The 19,345-nt window shown below is 48.8% G+C and overlaps 1 protein-coding gene across 2 annotated transcripts in view; it reads left to right on the top strand.

The window, feature by feature from the left end:
* CACNB3 (calcium voltage-gated channel auxiliary subunit beta 3) overlaps positions 1-19,345 on the top strand; it is a 462,560-nt gene that overhangs the window by 342,792 nt on the left and 100,423 nt on the right. The gene's annotated exons all lie outside the window — the stretch shown is intronic.

Genomic DNA, 19,345 nt, shown 5'->3' with positions numbered 1-19,345 from the left:
CATGAATCTGTTTGAGTTTGGGCTGTGGCCATCACAGCCCCACCAACCTTTTCAGGAAGGGACTCAGTTTGGGTATGGACTGTTACCATCACAGCCCTGCTAATCTGTCTAGGGAAGGAGTCTGCTTGAGATGGGGCTGAGACTGGCACAGCCCTACCAACCTTTTCAGGGAGGACATCTTGGATTGAGGCTGTGGCCATCACAGCCCCACTAACCTTTCCATGGAGATTTACCATTTTAGAATGGGTTTCTTGTTCTACCTCAGCCTAGGCTGAGATTTCTAAATCATTTCCCAGTAGACAATCTACAGGCAAGTTTGTTAACACTGCCACTCTCTTGGGGCCAGTGACACCTCCCCAGCTGAGATTTACTACTGCCATGGGATGATTTGTCTGCACTCCATCAATATTGGTCACCTGGTATGTGGCACCAGGTAAAAGTTGCCTTGAGGGGACTAGATTCTCAGTCACCAAAGTGATACTAGCCCCTGTGTCTCTATAGGCCTCAACTTTCTGACCATTGATGTGGGGCTCCTGTCTGTACTTGCTCAAAGGGTTTGGACAAGTAGTGAAGTTAGCAAACCCCATGCCATTTTCACAGACAAGAGTAGCTGTAGTAGCGGACCTGGTTAGGCCAGAGTCCACATGAGTTCCAAAAGTAAACCCAGCCAAATTCTTGGGGGTGCTCCCACCACCTGGGGGATTACTACTAATAGTAACAGGAGGTGTTGGAGCCTTACTTGGAGGAATATTTTCCTTATTGTTATTCTTTGGGCAACTGCTATCAGCCTTCCAGTGGCCAGGCTGCTTACAGGCATGGCAATAAGGTTTCTTTAGGTTAGAGGATGTGTTTTGGGACCCACCCTCATCCTTGGAGTTTTGGGGCCCTGTGGGAGACTTTTCTTTTGATTTATCCCCACCTTTCTCTTGAGCCTTGGAATTATCCTTCTTTTGGTCACCACCCTGATTCTTAGGACTAATCCTGGTTCTGACCCATTTGTCTGCCCTCTTACCCAATTCTTGTGGAGAGGTCAGATCTGAGTCCACCAGGTGCTGGTGCAAACGCTGGTTTTGACAATTACTAAGGATCAGCTCCCTCATAATCAAATTATACAATCCTGTATAGTCATGTACTTTGCTGCCAAGTAACCAACCTTCCAGAGCCTTAGTAGCACAATCTACAAAATCAGTCCAGTCCTGAGTCTGAGCTTTTTGGATATCTCTGAACAACAACCTGTATTGCTCAGTGGTCAACCCAAACCCATCAATAAGAGCACTCTTCAGGACAGTGTAGTTTTTAGCATCCTCATGTCTAACAGTGAGGAGCTTATCTCTCCCTTTCTCAGAAAAGGAGAGCCACAAGATTGCTGCCCACTGATCTTGGGGAACCTGCTGTACCATGCAGGCCCTCTCCAGAGCAGTTATCCATTTGTGGATGTCATCCCCATCTTTGTAGGGGGTCACAATCTTACTCAGGTTTTTATGTTCATAAGACCGGTCTTTATCCTTAAGGATATTGCTACCACCAGTGGAATCTAATCCACTCAATTTTTGTTCCCTTGCTAAAGCAAGTTTAGATTGGGCCAGGGCTATCTCTTCCCTCTCTATCTGGCGTTGGACAGCCTTCATCCTAGCCCTATGCTCTTTTCGCTGAGGTGAAGTCATTCCCCTCTGAGAAACTCTTGAGGTATTAGAAATGAGAGATTCCCTGGAAGGAGATCTGTCTCTTCTAATGCTTGGATTAAGTCTACCATTAGGCCTGGGAAAGTGGAACACTTCTCCATTCCCATGTAGGCTTAGGTTAGCCTGGCTAAGCCTCCTGACTTGAACCTGACTATCCCCTTGATCACCTGAATCTAGATCTCCATCTACCTCCTCCTCATCTACTTCTGGGGAGATGGTTTCAGGGTCTATGGGGGTTACTCCTTTTCCTGTAGTACCTGAGGGATCTGTAACAGACTTCTCAAGATCAGCTGTCTCTAAGACATTTTTCTGGATTGGGATGGCAGGGTTGTGACCCTTTTCAGCCCCCTTGAAGTGCACAAGGCACTCAAGTCTCTGAAGCTGAGTTTTTCATAGCTGGAAGGTGCCTTGAGAAGGTCACCTGTCACAGGTAGAGAACTGGAGTTTTCACCTGTGCCAGACATGACGAGTGAGGTGTGGGTGTATGCACCTACCTACACTATGTGTTTACCTACTAGAACCTTGCTAGTTAGTTGTAGTCAGGGTGTGCTAAGCCCTTTGGTCTACAACTACTAAGTTCAGTAGAACTTAAGTATTTTAGCTTTGTTTATATGTACCTATGGTACTTAACATGATCTTTCGAATGATATCATAGATTACAATTGGTAAAACAACAGCAAGCTCAAATCCCACCCGCTGCACACCAATGTGAGAAGTTGGCCTGATGTATGATGTTCACTATTCTAATGATCACCTTGTATCAGTCCAAACAACCCTTATGGTGGGTGGTTGTAAGTCAACCTTATAGAAAATCTATCCGAGGGGTAGTATGGACTAAGCAGTTTTAGGCTTAACTCAAGAGGGCATGTGAAGCCAGCTGTTTTACCATATGCAATCATTTTAATACCAAATGAAAGGACACCACACAAGTTATATATTATAAAAATATATGTATTTATTACTAGAATAATCCTCTGTCCTCTTTATGAGGACAGAGGCACAAGCGTTTAAACAAAAGCACAGTTAAAGATACAAAAGTTGCACAATTATGGATAGGCCCGGTGGCCACTTAAACCATATATTAAAATAGTGGTATAAGAACCACGTCACGAACAATGGTAAGGCCTAGGGCCTTGAGAATCGCTGGGACTACACTGGACTAACAGTAGTTAGGACTGGGGCGGCCCACAGGATACGGGTGCAGTGTCTAAAGTGCACGCGTGTACCAATGCAAAGTCAATGGTGCGTAAAAGTTACAATGTTACTGTTTTGGAAGTCTTCCGACTGGACTAGAACTTAGCCACTTTAAACTAGGACACTGGAGGTGTAAAACACTACAGGAGCACCGGTGTTTTATCGTTACCTCACCCACAGGAAGCGGGTGCATAGGTGCCAAAGTGTGTCGGGTTTCGTAGTGGAGTTCTATGGAGCCTGGAGATGAAGATGCTGCAGGCGGCCAGGAGAGAAGAGTCCGGTTGGATCCAAGGGTGGATCGAAGATGTAGAGTACCTGAAAGCAGAGGGGACAGAGTCTGGGTCACTAGCCAGTGACCAGGATGGAACCAGGAAGGAACCAGGCGATGTCGGGCGCAATCAGGGAGTTGTCAAGAAGCTTGTCTCCGCTGCCACGTGGACTCGGGGGCATCGATGATGACCAGGAGTGGAACACGAGTTGTCCCACAAAGGCTCTCGCTGTCGGCAGTGTCGGCATCCGGATCGGAGTCAACAGGCCTTGGCAAATGCAACCCATGCAGGATTTAAAGATCGCTTCTTACTCGGACCAGCAAGGTCAGAGATGCTGCTCCTTTTCAGGGGAGCGAGGGCGAGTCTGGAACAGCCAGACCAGCAGAGTAAATTTGAAGTTTCGTCGTCGTAGAGGCCACTAGCCAATGGGCAAGTGACCGGACAGACCCGTCGAGCAGGAAAATGCAAAAGTTCCCCACGCAGCACTCGATGAGTGTGGAGGGGTGATCTTTGGTGCACAAGCTGCTCGGGGCTGGGGCTTCTCAGTCCCCAATGTACAGCTTCGAGGGTGCCTCGGGAGCTGCACGGAAAGCACTTCACAGTCTTTTCAAGATGGCCGGTCCCACATCTCACGTTGCCTCCACGGGTCTCAGCTTTGCTGTGGCTGTGGATCGGGCTGTTGGATGTCTGGGAATCTGGTTCTTGTTGATCTCTGTCGCTAGAGCTCCGGCGGGAGCTGCAGCAAAGCAAACTGTTGGGCGCTTGATGGTGCCTGTTGGATAGGCCCGGTGGCCACTTAAACCATATATTAAAATAGTGGTATAAGAACCAAGTCACGAACAATGGTAAGGCCTAGGGCCTTGAGAATCGCTGGGACTACACTGGACTAACAGTAGTTAGGACTGGGGCGGCCCACAGGATATGGTTGCAGTGCCTAAAGTGCACGCGTGTACCACTGCAAAGTCAATGGTGCTTAAAAGTTACAATGTTACTGTTTTGGAAGTCTTCCGACTGGACTAGAACTTAGCCACTTTAAACTAGGACACTAGAGGTGTAAACCACTACAGGAGCACCGGTGTTTTATCGTTACCTCACCCACAGGAAGCGGGTGCATAGGTGCCAAAGTGTGTCGGGTTTTGTCCTGGAGTTCTATGGAGCCTGGAGATGAAGATGCTGCAGGTGGCCAGGAGAGAAGAGTCCGGTTGGATCCAAGGGTGGAACGAAGATGTAGAGTACCTGAAAGCAGAGGGGACAGAGTCTGGGTCACTAGCCAGTGACCAGGATGGAACCAGGAAGGAACCAGGCGATGTCGGGTGCAATCAGGTAGTTGTCGAGAAGCTTGTCTCCGCTGCCACGTGGACTCGGGGCATCGATGATGACCAGGAGTGGAACACGAGTTGTCCCACAAAGGCTCTCGCTGTCGGCAGTGTCGGCATCCGGATCGGAGTCAACAGGCCTTGGCAAATGCAACCCATGCAGGATTTAAAGATCGCTTCTTACTCGGACCAGCAAGGTCAGAGATGCTGCTCCTTTTCAGGGGAGCGAGGGCGAGTCTGGAACAACCAGACCAGCAGAGTAAATTTGAAGTTTCGTCGTCGTAGAGGCCACTAGCCAATGGGCAAGTGACCGGACAGACGCGTCGAGCAGGAAAATGCAAAAGTTCCCCACGCAGCACTCGATGAGTGTGGAGGGGTGATCTTTGGTGCACAAGCTGCTCGGGGCTGGGGCTTCTCAGTCCCCAATGCACAGCTTCGAGGGTGCCTCGGGAGCTGCACGGAAAGCACTTCACAGTCTTTTCAAGATGGCCGGTCCCACATCTCACGTTGCCTCCACGGGTCTCAGCTTTGCTGTGGCTGTGGATCGGGCTGTTGGATGTCTGGGAATCTGGTTCTTGTTGATCTCTGTCGCTAGAGCTCCGGCGGGAGCTGCAGCAAAGCAAACTGTTGGGCGCTTGATGGTGCCTGTTGGATAGGCCCGGTGGCCACTTAAACCATATATTAAAATAGTGGTATAAGAACCAAGTCACGAACAATGGTAAGGCCTAGAGCCTTGAGAATCGCTGGGACTACACTGGACTAACAGTAGTTAGGACTGGGGCGGCCCACAGGATATGGTTGCAGTGCCTAAAGTGCACGCGTGTACCACTGCAAAGTCAATGGTGCTTAAAAGTTACAATGTTACTGTTTTGGAAGTCTTCCGACTGGACTAGAACTTAGCCACTTTAAACTAGGACACTAGAGGTGTAAACCACTACAGGAGCACCGGTGTTTTATCGTTACCTCACCCACAGGAAGCGGGTGCATAGGTGCCAAAGTGTGTCGGGTTTTGTCCTGGAGTTCTATGGAGCCTGGAGATGAAGATGCTGCAGGTGGCCAGGAGAGAAGAGTCCGGTTGGATCCAAGGGTGGAACGAAGATGTAGAGTTCCTGAAAGCAGAGGGGACAGAGTCTGGGTCACTAGCCAGTGACCAGGATGGAACCAGGAAGGAACCAGGCGATGTCGGGTGCAATCAGGTAGTTGTCGAGAAGCTTGTCTCCGCTGCCACGTGGACTCGGGGCATCGATGATGACCAGGAGTGGAACACGAGTTGTCCCACAAAGGCTCTCGCTGTCGGCAGTGTCGGCATCCGGATCGGAGTCAACAGGCCTTGGCAAATGCAACCCATGCAGGATTTAAAGATCGCTTCTTACTCGGACCAGCAAGGTCAGAGATGCTGCTCCTTTTCAGGGGAGCGAGGGCGAGTCTGGAACAACCAGACCAGCAGAGTAAATTTGAAGTTTCGTTGTCGTAGAGGCCACTAGCCAATGGGCAAGTGACCGGACAGACGCGTCGAGCAGGAAAATGCAAAAGTTCCCCACGCAGCACTCGATGAGGGTGGAGGGGTGATCTTTGGTGCACAAGCTGCTCGGGGCTGGGGCTTCTCAGTCCCCAATGCACAGCTTCGAGGGTGCCTCGGGAGCTGCACGGAAAGCACTTCACAGTCTTTTCAAGATGGCCGGTCCCACATCTCACGTTGCCTCCACGGGTCTCAGCTTTGCTGTGGCTGTGGATCGGGCTGTTGGATGTCTGGGAATCTGGTTCTTGTTGATCTCTGTCGCTAGAGCTCCGGCGGGAGCTGCAGCAAAGCAAACTGTTGGGCGCTTGATGGTGCCTGTTTGCACAGGGTGGTCACTCCTTGACCACAAGGGAGATTCTTCAGTCTTCTACGTCGAGTAGGATGTCGAAGGGTCCAGAGTTATGTATCAAAGTTTCAGTCAGGATTATCTAAAGTCTATGGACACAGCTCCTACCTTTATTCCAAATCAAGGGGCTGGATTACCTGCTAGGTCCCTCCTATGGGTGGGACCCAGGAAGGGGGTGGTTATACCCCTTTCCCTTTGTCTAGTTTCGTGCCAGAGCTGGGGCTGGCGTGCCCCAGCACCGGTTTGAACTGGGCTATGCATGGGGAGCCCTGTGCGCCCCAGGCAGTGTCTAGTTTCACTCGCCCTGCCTGCCTCAATCCACTATCTCCTGTCTGGGGTGGTATAACACCTCCCTGTGACAGGATACCATTTGTCCAGGCCTCCCCTGCCGGATTTTCGGTCAGCAGCAGGAGGCTCTGGTTAGTTTTAACCACATTTACTGTTACCCACATGTCTTACCCCTCTAGAAGGGTGGAATGCTACCCCCGTCGCCAGAACTGGCGAGGGGGTAGTATTCCAAAGCGTATGACACCTTACACGACATGTTTTGATGATAAAGCCAAACCAAAGTTAGCAATAACCGCGAGGATTATAATGCACTTAAGAGTACATGGTATGGTAATATCCCAGAACAGCTACAAGGACATGGTACCGAAAGCTGCAGACAGGCTCAGCTCATGCTAGAGCACCATCTCACATAAAACCAAGCACACCTCCTCCAGGATTGTTAAGGCCTGCCATAGGAGTGACTTATAGGTGTATATGTGTCCAGATATAGGTTTAGATATAGGTATAATATATCTAAGCAATGGGTGATTACACAACCTTGCCCCAGCTGAGTGATCAGCCAGTTGAGTCAGTTTGGATGGCCAGCCAGGGGTGGCAAAAGATATGCTGCAGCCCCTGGTAGGCCTTGGATGCACCTATGCCCTGGGTACCTATAGTACACTGTACAGGGGCTCATAAGGTGACCCAACATCCAATTAGGTATGTACCTAAGGTACATGGAGTCCATTTTACAGAGAGAGCAGATAGCCTGGGGCCCTGATTAGCAGGGTCCCAGGCCAACTAAGTAAACAAGCATTGGAAATGCAATAGGTCTCGCACCATTAGAGTTAGTGCTTTTAGAATTGTTTATGGGGTTTTTTTGTCAATGTTTAGCATTTTTGTTTCCTGTAGCCAATGCTAAAGTATTACAAATAAAAAAAGCCATAAACATTTCTAAAAGCTCTAACTGAAATGGTCTGAGAACTATTGCACTGTGTGAGGGTGAGTGAGGGTGAGTGAGGGTGAGTGAGGGTGAGGGGTTGAGGGTGAGTGAGAGTGAGGGTGAGTGAGGGTGAGTGAGGGTGAGTGAGGGGGAGTGAGGGTGAGTGAGGGTGAGGGGTTGAGGTTGAGGGTGAGGTGTTGAGGGTGAGTGAGGGTGAGGGTGGGTGAGGGTGAGGGTGAGTGAGGTGTTGAGGGTGAGGGTGAGTGAGGGTGAGGGGTTTTGGGTGAGTGAGGGGGAGTAGTTGAGGCTGAGTGAGGGTGAGTGAGAGTGAGGGTGAGTGAGGGGGTGAGGGGTTGAGGGTGAGTGAGTGAGGGTGAGGGGTTGAGGGTGAGTGAGGGTGAGGGGTTGAGGGTTTGAGGGTGAGGGGTTGAGGGTGAGTGAGGGTGAGGGGTTTTGGGTGAGTGAGGGGGAGTAGTTGAGGCTGAGTGAGGGTGAGTGAGAGTGAGGGTGAGTGAGGGGTTGAGGGTGAGGGGTTGAGGGTGAGTGAGGATGAGTGAGAGTGAGGGGGTTGAGGGTGAGGGGTTGAGGGTGAGTGAGGGTTTGAGGGTGAGGGGTTGAGGGTGAGTGAGGGTGAGTGAGGGTGAGGGTGAGGGGTTGAGGGGGAGGGGTCGAGGGGGAGGGGTTGAGGGTGAGTGAGGGTGAATGAGTGAGGGTGAGGGGTTGAGGGTGAGTGAGGGTGAGGGTGAGTGAGGGTGAGGGTGAGTGAGGGTGAGGGGTTGAGGGTGAGTGAGGGTGAGGGTGAGGCTGAGGGGTTGAGGGTGAGTGAGAGTGAGTGTTGTGAGAGAGGGGTGATGAGGCCTGGTTGTTGTGAGAGAGGGGTGATGAGTCCTGGTTGTTTTGAGGTACAGCTGATGAGGCCTGGTTGTTGTGCGCTCTGTGTATTTTCACATGGCGTTCTACATTCTTAATGGAGTGCCTGTAACTGTATATTCCACTCAGTTATCTCCAGTTGCATCTGGAGATCAACCTGGGCGGACGCCTTAGCTGTGCTGCAATAAACCTGCTTGTCTTCTTATCGTGGATTTGGCATCATTGTAATAAAGTCGTTCACTAAAAGAATTACATGAAATTACATTGGGAGATGAGGGTTGGAGGCGAGCTAGTGAGAGAAAGAAGAGGGCCGGCTTTCTGTGTGGAAATGAACACAGAACTGCAGCGGCTCCACTGTGGCGTCTGATAACAAATATTAAACATTATTTATCAGCATTGGGAGCCATTGAGAATGTAACCAGTGATTAGTGCTTATCTACTTCCATCGGATTTCCATTGTCTGCTGCGCAGCGCTCCTAGAGCAATGTTTTGTGCAGCAGGCGCTTAACAACCCCCTTCCCCATGTGTAAATGCACACGCACTATAACTCACTGCAAAGCGTTAAATGTCGCTTCGCCCAACAAATATTCATGACTTGCTGATTGTAGCGAATAAAGCAGATATAAGGCTGGAGACATTGTAGGCGGTGTGAAAAAGCTATGCTGCTTTCTGCCACGCCTATTCCTAATGCTGACATGACATTTTTCGATTACGGCCCCAGGAACGTTTTGGAACTTTGTTTCCTGTGACCGCAAAAACGCAACAGGCTGTTGAACAGCGGCCACCACTGACAGCTTCTGAATGACAGCAAAGTAAATAAAGAGATGGGCGAGCCGCGCAGAACAAAAGAAAGGCATGCTACCGCCATTATTAAAGATGAATAAAGGCACGCGCCGCCATTGTTAATGATGAAGCTACCCAACAAAAAAAAAAATGCAGTAAAACTTTCATTGAATAATTAAAATGTATCAACACATAAAAATGATCATCACTCCCCTAATTGTGCTACTAGATTGCATTAACCAGTTTCGCTGTCGGTGCCCCTCAGCTGAGATTTCAGGGAGAGTGTGTACCCACTGAAAGAACCTCCAGTAACCTCTTTCTTGTTCGTTCTCTGAGGTTCACGGCACAGGAGGACGTTAGTTACGAAGAAGCTGTGGCATGCAGTTACTGTGATTGGAACCTCTGTGCGGAGGAGCATGCGTGGGCTGCTAAAGGGGGCTGGTGGTGTGAAGGTGGCTTAATAGTCTGAAGCAGTAAGGTTAGGAACACGGATGTAAAGGGTACAGCTACAGGAACGTGAAAGCCAGCAGCATGCTTGCCTGAGCCAGAGAAACACTCACAAAGGGAGGAGAGCAAGCATCTGTATACATTAAAGTAAGGCACCCATGAATTGGGTGCCGCTCTAAGCCAGGGAAACGCTCATTCAAATAAACAAGCGAAAGGATCGGAGACACGGCGGGTAAAATAAACAAAAAAAAAAACGAAGCCGGAGGGAAGAGAGGGGCGGGGGGAGGAGAAATGCGACACGGTGGGAAGGGGAGGGGGCGGAGCGGGTCAAATCAACAAACAAGCCGAAGGGAAGAGAGGGGAGGGGGGAGGAGAAATGCGACACGGTAAACAAAGACGGACATGCACGCGCCCGTGACTTTTAAGGTCAATGTGCATGCGCATAAGCTTAATGCGCATGCGCATTGACCTTAAAAGTCACGGGCACTGCAAGGAATCGCCACGATTCCTTGCAGTGTGGATAAAGAGTGGATAACTCGCAATACTCTCGCCTTGCTCGATGCGCATGCGCATCGACAGGCGAGACCTAAAAACCAGCTAAATACAAGGCAAAAAATCTGGGGTAACCATAGTCAGGTATCCACCCTCCTACATAACACCCCCCCCCTCCCCCCAAACGAAAGGAGATAAGGCTTTCCTTGACCAGGTAAGCCTATATTGCATGAGTGGCCATATAAGGAGGAACCTGCACTGGCATGGTTACCCCCTATCTCATGGTCCACTAAGCAATCTCTCACCCTAGGGGCATCAGAGGGTCTCCACCATAGGGAATTACTACCTGTGGTGTGTTTTGGCAAAGTAAAAGGCTGGTGTTGAGATGGAGTATTGAAGTGAGGCTCCACTAATGTAGGGCTCAACTTACTCCAATCACTATCCACCATGGGTGCCTTTCTTTCCATGACTGAGTTGCACTGTGCTCTCAGGGTCAACCTCTGGCTGCCTACAGCTGGAGGCTGGGTCCCCTTTGTTGGCTTACTGGAGGGACAGGTCAGGTTTGGGGCCTTGGGGTCCCAGGTTTGGCTGTGCCCAACAGTGTCCATCTGGGGGAGGTTCCTAACTAGTGGTAAGGGAGATCCCTCAGGAGTTTCTGAATTGTTCACCTGGCTAGGGCTGCTAGCTTTGGTGCCCCTAATCTGCTGATGGGGGTGTTTTATTGGACAGGGGGCCCTTTGGGGTCCACTGACCTCCTTGACCTCTGCAGCCCTGGGCTGACTGAGGCAGGGTAGAGAGCGGCAGGTTACCTGCTCCAGACTGGGTCCCACCTTGGAAGGGTCCACTGACATCAGGGGCTCTGTCAGGGTAGGCCTGACCTCCTCTGGGGCAGTTTCTTCACAAGGGGTAAGATCAGTTCCCCGAGGAGGCTGATCCTCTCCTAAAGTCTGGTGGAAGGGATATTTATCTTCCTCCTCAATGCTATAAGTTTGGGTGGAGTGATCCGTGGTTTCAGGCTTCACAACACATGAATCTGTTTGAGTTTGGGCTGTGGCCATCACAGCCCCACCAACCTTTTCAGGAAGGGACTCAGTTTGGGTATGGACTGTTACCATCACATCCCTGCTAATCTGTCTAGGGAAGGAGTCTGCTTGAGATGGGGCTGAGACTGGCACAGCCCTACCAACCTTTTCAGGGAGGACATCTTGGATTGGGGCTGTGGCCATCACAGCCCCACTAACCTTTCCATGGAGATTTACCATTTTAGAATGGGTTTCTTGTTCTACCTCAGCCTAGGCTGAGATTTCTAAATCATTTCCCAGTAGACAATCTACAGGCAAGTTCGTTAACACTGCCACTCTCTTGGGGCCAGTGACACCTCCCCAGCTGAGATTTACTACTGCCATGGGATGATTTGTCTGCACTCCATCAATATTGGTCACCTGGTATGTGGCACCAGGTAAAAGTTGCCTTGAGGGGACTAGATTCTCAGTCACCAAAGTGATACTAGCCCCTGTGTCTCTATAGGCCTCAACTTTCTGACCATTGATGTGGGGCTCCTGTCTGTACTTGCTCAAAGGGTTTGGACAAGCAGTGAAGTTAGCAAACCCCATGCCATTTTCACAGACAAGAGTAGCTGTAGTAGCGGACCTGGTTAGGGCAGAGTCCACATGAGTTCCAAAAGTAAACCCAGCCAAATTCTTGGGGGTGCTCCCACCACCTGGGGGATTACTACTAATAGTAACAGGAGGTGTTGGAGCCTTACTTGGAGGAATATTTTCCTTATTGTTATTCTTTGGGCAACTGCTATCAGCCTTCCAGTGGCCAGGCTGCTTACAGGCATGGCAATAAGGTTTCTTTAGGTTAGAGGATGTGTTTTGGGACCCACCCTCATCCTTGGAGTTTTGGGGCCCTGTGGGAGACTTTTCTTTTGATTTATCCCCACCTTTCTCTTGAGCCTTGGAATTATCCTTCTTTTGGTCACCACCCTGATTCTTAGGACTAATCCTGGTTCTGACCCATTTGTCTGCCCTCTTACCCAATTCTTGTGGAGAGGTCAGATCTGAGTCCACCAGGTGCTGGTGCAAACGCTGGTTTTGACAATTACTAAGGATCAGCTCCCTCATAATCAAATTATACAATCCTGTATAGTCATGTACTTTGCTGCCAAGTAACCAACCTTCCAGAGCCTTAGTAGCACAATCTACAAAATCAGTCCAGTCCTGAGTCTGAGCTTTTTGGATATCTCTGAACAACAACCTGTATTGCTCAGTGGTTAACCCAAACCCATCAATAAGAGCACTCTTCAGGACAGTGTAGTTTTTAGCATCCTCATGTCTAACAGTGAGGAGCTTATCTCTCCCTTTCTCAGAAAAGGAGAGCCACAAGATTGCTGCCCACTGATCTTGGGGAACCTGCTGTACCATGCAGGCCCTCTCCAGAGCAGTTATCCATTTGTGGATGTCATCCCCATCTTTGTAGGGGGTCACAATCTTACTCAGGTTTTTATGTTCATAAGACCGGTCTTTATCCTTAAGGATATTGCTACCACCAGTGGAATCTAATCCACTCAATTTTTGTTCCCTTGCTAAAGCAAGTTTAGATTGGGCCAGGGCTATCTCTTCCCTCTCTATCTGGCGTTGGACAGCCTTCATCCTAGCCCTATGCTCTTTTCGCTGAGGTGAAGTCATTCCCCTCTGAGAAACTCTTGAGGTATTAGAAATGAGAGATTCCCTGGAAGGAGATCTGTCTCTTCTAATGCTTGGATTAAGTCTACTATTAGGCCTGGGAAAGTGGAACACTTCTCCATTCCCATGTAGGCTTAGGTTAGCCTGGCTAAGCCTCCTGACTTGAACCTGACTATCCCCTCGATCACCTGAATCTAGATCTCCATCTACCTCCTCCTCATCTACTTCTGGGGAGATGGTTTCAGGGTCTATGGGGGTTATTCCTTTTCCTGTAGTACCTGAGGGATCTGTAACAGACTTCTCAAGATCAGCTGTCTCTAAGACATTTTTCTGGATTGGGATGGCAGGGTTGTGACCCTTTTCAGCCCCCTTGAAGTGCACAAGGCACTCAAGTCTCTGAAGCTGAGTTTTTCATAGCTGGAAGGTGCCTTGAGAAGGTCACCTGTCACAGGTAGAGAACTGGAGTTTTCACCTGTGCCAGACATGACGAGTGAGGTGTGGGTGTATGCACCTACCTACACTATGTGTTTACCTACTAGAACCTTGCTAGTTAGTTGTAGTCAGGGTGTGCTAAGCCCTTTGGTCTACAACTACTAAGTTCAGTAGAACTTAAGTATTTTAGCTTTGTTTATATGTACCTATGGTACTTAACGTGATCTTTCGAATGATATCATAGATTACAATTGGTAAAACAACAGCAAGCTCAAATCCCACCCGCTGCACACCAATGTGAGAAGTTGGCCTGATGTATGATGTTCACTATTCTAATGATCACCTTGTATCAGTCCAAACAACCCTTATGGTGGGTGGTTGTAAGTCAACCTTATAGAAAATCTATCCGAGGGGTAGTATGGACTAAGCAGTCTTAGGCTTAACTCAAGAGGGCATGTGAAGCCAGCTGTTTTACCATATGCAATCCTTTTAATACCAAATGAAAGGACACCACACAAGTTATATATTATAAAAATATATGTATTTATTACTAGAATAATTCTCTGTCCTCTTTATGAGGACAGAGGCACAAGCGTTTAAACAAAAGCACAGTTAAAGATACAAAAGTTGCACAATTATGGATAGGCCCGGTGGCCACTTAAACCATATATTAAAATAGTGGTATAAGAACCACGTCACGAACAATGGTAAGGCCTAGGGCCTTGAGAATCGCTGGGACTACACTGGACTAACAGTAGTTAGGACTGGGGCGGCCCACAGGATACGGGTGCAGTGTCTAAAGTGCACGCGTGTACCAATGCAAAGTCAATGGTGCGTAAAAGTTACAATGTTACTGTTTTGGAAGTCTTCCGACTGGACTAGAACTTAGCCACTTTAAACTAGGACACTGGAGGTGTAAAACACTACAGGAGCACCGGTGTTTTATCGTTACCTCACCCACAGGAAGCGGGTGCATAGGTGCCAAAGTGTGTCGGGTTTCGTAGTGGAGTTCTATGGAGCCTGGAGATGAAGATGCTGCAGGCGGCCAGGAGAGAAGAGTCCGGTTGGATCCAAGGGTGGATCGAAGATGTAGAGTACCTGAAAGCAGAGGGGACAGAGTCTGGGTCACTAGCCAGTGACCAGGATGGAACCAGGAAGGAACCAGGCGATGTCGGGCGCAATCAGGGAGTTGTCAAGAAGCTTGTCTCCGCTGCCACGTGGACTCGGGGGCATCGACGATGACCAGGAGTGGAACACGAGCTGTCCCACCGCCGCTCCACTTTACCACGGGTGCCTCTTAACGCACGGTGGAGTGCGTGTTTAATGTCCCAAACACTCGATCCCAATCCTCGGATCGTTCAAAAAAGAGCACTCCAGCTTCTGTTGCGGAGTTTACATGCCATATTTATTCATAGCATCTTGCAGTTTTCAATGGGGGGTTTAACAAACGCGTTTCGGCGTCTCCGCCTTCGTCAGTGTAAACCTGTTTTACATTTCATTCGTATTTAAATAAAGTTTCATTACGACATTAAGTCACGTGATTAAAAAAACGAAAAATAAAAAACGGCACAGCATATACAATTCAATCATTATGACGGCCATCTTTGAGTGATCAACATAACATTATCCTGATGTCACCTTTAAATTCATCAATCATTTTTTTTTACATTTATACCATTATTATGAATGATTCAACTGTTACATTTAATCACAGTTTGATTATTTCAAAAAGAAAATATATTTTTATCCATTTTACATTTCATAAGTCTGATGGCCTTATTTTTTTAGTGCCATTCGTTAACTCTGTACCTATGGTTATGCAGCCCTGAATGGGCAAACTCCATTTCCATTTAGAGGTGCAGTTTCACTAAATTAATATACTGATACTGATAAGGAACTTTGGCTGGGAGCGTCTAAATTGAATTTCGGGACTAGTGACAGAATAATTATATAGAATTACCCAATGTGAGCCCACATCTCTTCTTCATTGTTAAGGCCTCCCGGATTTTTAGTCTGTAAATTTATACAAGTCTATACGTGTCTGTGTATAGTTAAAGGCTGGTGTTGGGCAAAAGGTCAATCCCAATTGTAATACTCTTTCTTCCTTATCAGACAGCTCCCTGTTTGATAGGTTAATTATTGTCTTCTTGGTCGATGTTGTCTCATTACAATTGTAAAAGAAAGAAAAAATCTCCAATAACAGGATTCTACCCCTGCATGAAATGCAAGGCTTGCAGAAATTCGCACAAAGTTAAGGATTACCAAGTACCTGGAAAGGCAGGCAGAACAGTGATCTCGAAATTGCTAAATTGCAATTCGGAGTTCAAAATATACTGCCTTATGTGCCCATGTGGGAAAAAATATATAGGAAGTACCACCAAACAAACTAAATTAAGAGTCTTAGAGCACATGAGAGCTATCACCACAAAGGATCAGAGTTACCCTGTTGCTCGTCATTTTGAGCTACTACATAAGAGTAACAGTAACTTACTAACCTTCTATGCCTTGGATCAACTAGTAAAAACAGAACGAGGGGGAGACTGGGTCAAAAAACTCAGAACTCTAGAATCGAGGTACATCATAATGCTACAGACAAAAAATCCGGGAGGCCTTAACAATGAAGAAGAGATGTGGGCTCACATTGGGTAATTCTATAGAATTATTCTGTCACTAGTCCCGAGATTCAATTTAGACGCTCCCAGCCAAAGTTCCTTATCAGTATCAGTATTTTAATTTAGTGAAACTGCACCTCTAAATGAAAATGGAGTTTGCCCATTCAGGGCTGCATAACCATAGGTACAGAGTTAACAAATGGCACTAAAAAAATAAGGCCATCAGACTTATGAAATGTAAAATGGATAAAAATATCCTTTCTTTTTGAAATAATCAAACTGTGATTAAATGTAACAGTTGAATCATTCATAATAATGGTATAAATGTAAAAAAAAATGATTGATGAATTTAAAGGTGACATCAGGATAATGTTATGTTGATCACTCAAAGATGGCCGCCACAATGATTGAATTGTATATGCTGTGCCGTTTTTTATTTTTCGTTTTTTTAATCACGTGACTTAATGTCGTAATGAAACTTTATTTAAATACGAATGAAATGTAAAACAGGTTTACACTGACGAAGGCGGAGACGCCGAAACGCGTTTGTTAAACCCCCCTTTGAAAACTGCAAGATGCTATGAATAAATATGGCATGTAAACTGCGCAACAGAAGCTGGAGTGCTCTTTTTTGAACGATCCGAGGATCGGGATCGAGTGTTTGGGACATATATATATATATATATATATATATATATATAACTATATATATACACATATTAACCTATGGCAGGCCTTGACAATCCTGAAGGCAGAGTGCTTGGTTTTGTGTTAGAGAGAGCCCTAGCATCAGCTGAGCCCCTCTGCAGCTTTTGGAACCATCTCCTTACAGCTGTTCTATGATATAGCCATACCATATACTCTTAGTGCATTATAATCCTCACGCTTAATGCTAACCTTTGTTTGGCTTTATCAAAACATGTTGTGTAAGGTGTCAACCACTTTGGAATACTACCCCCCCCCCCACCAGTTCTGGCGGCGGGGGTAGCATTCCACAATTCTAGAGGGAGAAGACATGTAGTTACTGGTGAACCCGGTTAAAGTTAAACAGAGCCTCAGCATCCCAAATGGATGCTGCTGCCACAGACACGAGTCTGCCTTCCTGCTGCTGGATGAAACTCCGGCAGGGGAGGCCTGGAAAATAGGTTTCCTGTCCAGGGAGGTGCCAGCACCTCCCCAGACAGGCTTTAGTGTATTGGGGCAGGGTGGGTTGCATTCAGTGAATGCCTTTCAGACACTGCCTGGGGCACACAAGGTGCTCCATGCATTTCCCAGTTCAAACCGGTTGCTGGGGCACTCTGCCCCAGCTCTGGCGCGAAACTGGACAAAGGGGAAGGGGTGTAACCACCACCTCCCCAGGTCCACCAATAGGAGGGACCTTATAGTTAGTCCAACCCCTAAACTTACTAGAAGTATAGAACCCCAGTGCCTAGGACTTTAGATTACCCTGGACAAAACTCTGCAACATATATCTTGGACCTTAGACATTCCATATCGACTGGAAGATGGAAGAAATCTCCATTGTGGTCAAAGAGTGACCACCCTGTTCAAACAGGCACCAACTGCATCTTCGCCAGTCTGCATTTTCGAGGCTCCCGCCGGATCCCGAAGAATCACAGGACATGGACTTCCAGATATCTCTGACGCTGACCTGCGCTCCCAGCAAAGCTGAGACCTTTAGCGGACACAAGAGACGTGGGACCGGAACTCCTGGACATCCTGCATTTTTGCGACTGCACCTACTTCCTGAGGTATCCCAAAGTTTTGCATTGGGGTATTTGAAGCCCCTGCCCGAGCCCCTTTTGCACCAAAGTAGAGAGGCCAGCACTCCACGAGTGACCTGTGAGTCCCCTTTCTTCCCCGCAGCTCGAGGCGCCTTTCTTGGTTCCTAGTCCATTGGCTATTGAGCCCCCACGAAAGCCAATCCTTTGTTTCTTGAGCTTTCCAGGTTGCTCAGACGTGCTCCCACTCCTCTCCAAAGGAGGAGTCCCCCAGACCTTGCTGGTCTGCACCGAAGCCAATCTTGTCATCTTGCTTGGGTTGCTGTTGCCAAGGCTTGTTGGGTCCCATCCGGATTCCGACACCGCAGTCAGCTAGATCCTTTGTGGGACAGCTCGAATCCAGCTCCTGGTCATTGTCGACACCTCCTGGTCCTCGTGGCTGAAGAGTCAAGCTTCACCTCTTTTACCTGAAAACACCCGACAACGGCTGGCATCTTCTCCTCGCCATCCTGGTCACTGGCTAGTGACCCAGACTCTGTCCCCTCTGCTTTCAATCAATCAATCAATACATTTGTAAAGCGTGCTACTCACCCGGGAGGGTCTCAAGGCGCTGAAGGGAGGCTGGGGTGCCTGCTATTGCTCGAATAACCAGGTCTTGAGGTGTTTCCTGAATGTGAGATGGTCCTGGGTCAGTCATAGGTATGCGGGGAGGGAGTTCCATGTCTTGGCTGCTAGGTAGGAGAACGATCTTCCTCCAGTGGTGGTTCTGCGTATCCGTGGGACGCTGACGAGGGCGAGGCTGGTGGAGCGGAGCTCGCAGGTGGGAGTGTAGAACGAGAGGCGGCTGTTGAGGTATTCGGGGCTCATGTTGTGGAGCGCTTTGTGTGCGTGGGTGAGCAGCCTGAACGTGATCCTCTTGCTGACGGGGAGCCTGTGCAGGTTTCCCAGGTGGGCGGATATGTGGCTGTGGCAAGGGATGTCGAGACGAGTCGTGCGGAGGCGTTCTGTATGCGTTGAAGGCGTTTCTGAAGTTTGGCTGTGGTTCCTGCGTACAGGGCGTTTCCATAGTGCAGTCAGCTGGTGACGAGGGCCTGGGTGACCATCTTTCTGGTTTCGGTGGGGATCCAGCGGAAGATCTTTCGGAGCATGCGCAGGGTGTTGAAACATGAGGATGAGACTGCGTTGACTTGCTTGGTCATCGTGAGGGAGGAGTCCAGGATGAATCCCAGGTTTCGTGCGTGGTCTGTGGGTGTCGGTGCGGGGCCCAGCGTTGTGGGCCACCAGTAGTCATCTCAGGCAGATGGGGATTGTCCGAGGATGAGGACCTCCGTCTTGTCCGAGTTGAGCTTCAGACGGCTGTGCTTCATCCATTCTGCGACATCTTTCATTCCGTCCTGGAAGTTGGCTTTGGCGGTGAGAGGGTCTTTGGTGAGGGAGAGTATCAGTTGGGTGTCGTCGGCGTAGGAGATGATGCTGATGTTGTGTTCGCATGGGATGGTGGCGAGGGGGCTCATGTAGATATTGAAGAGAGTTGGGCTGAGTGAGGAGCCCTGGGGTACGCCGCAGATGATCTTGGTGGCCTCGGAGCGGAAGGGAGGGAGGTGGACTCTCTGGGTCCTGTCGGAGAGGAACGATGTGATCCAGTCCAGGGCCTTTCCTTGGATCCCAGTGTTGCAGAGGCGGGTTATTAGGGTGCGGTGGCAGACGGTGTCAAAGGCTGCCGAGAGGTCCAGGAGGATGAGAGCGGCTGTCTCTCCGTTGTCCA

The sequence above is a fragment of the Lissotriton helveticus genome, chromosome 1_1 (assembly GCF_964261635.1).
Source record: "Lissotriton helveticus chromosome 1_1, aLisHel1.1, whole genome shotgun sequence".
NCBI classification, from domain to species: domain Eukaryota; kingdom Metazoa; phylum Chordata; class Amphibia; order Caudata; family Salamandridae; genus Lissotriton; species Lissotriton helveticus.
Note: the sequence above shows the minus strand (reverse complement) of the source record. Positions and strands in the feature narration are given on the sequence as shown.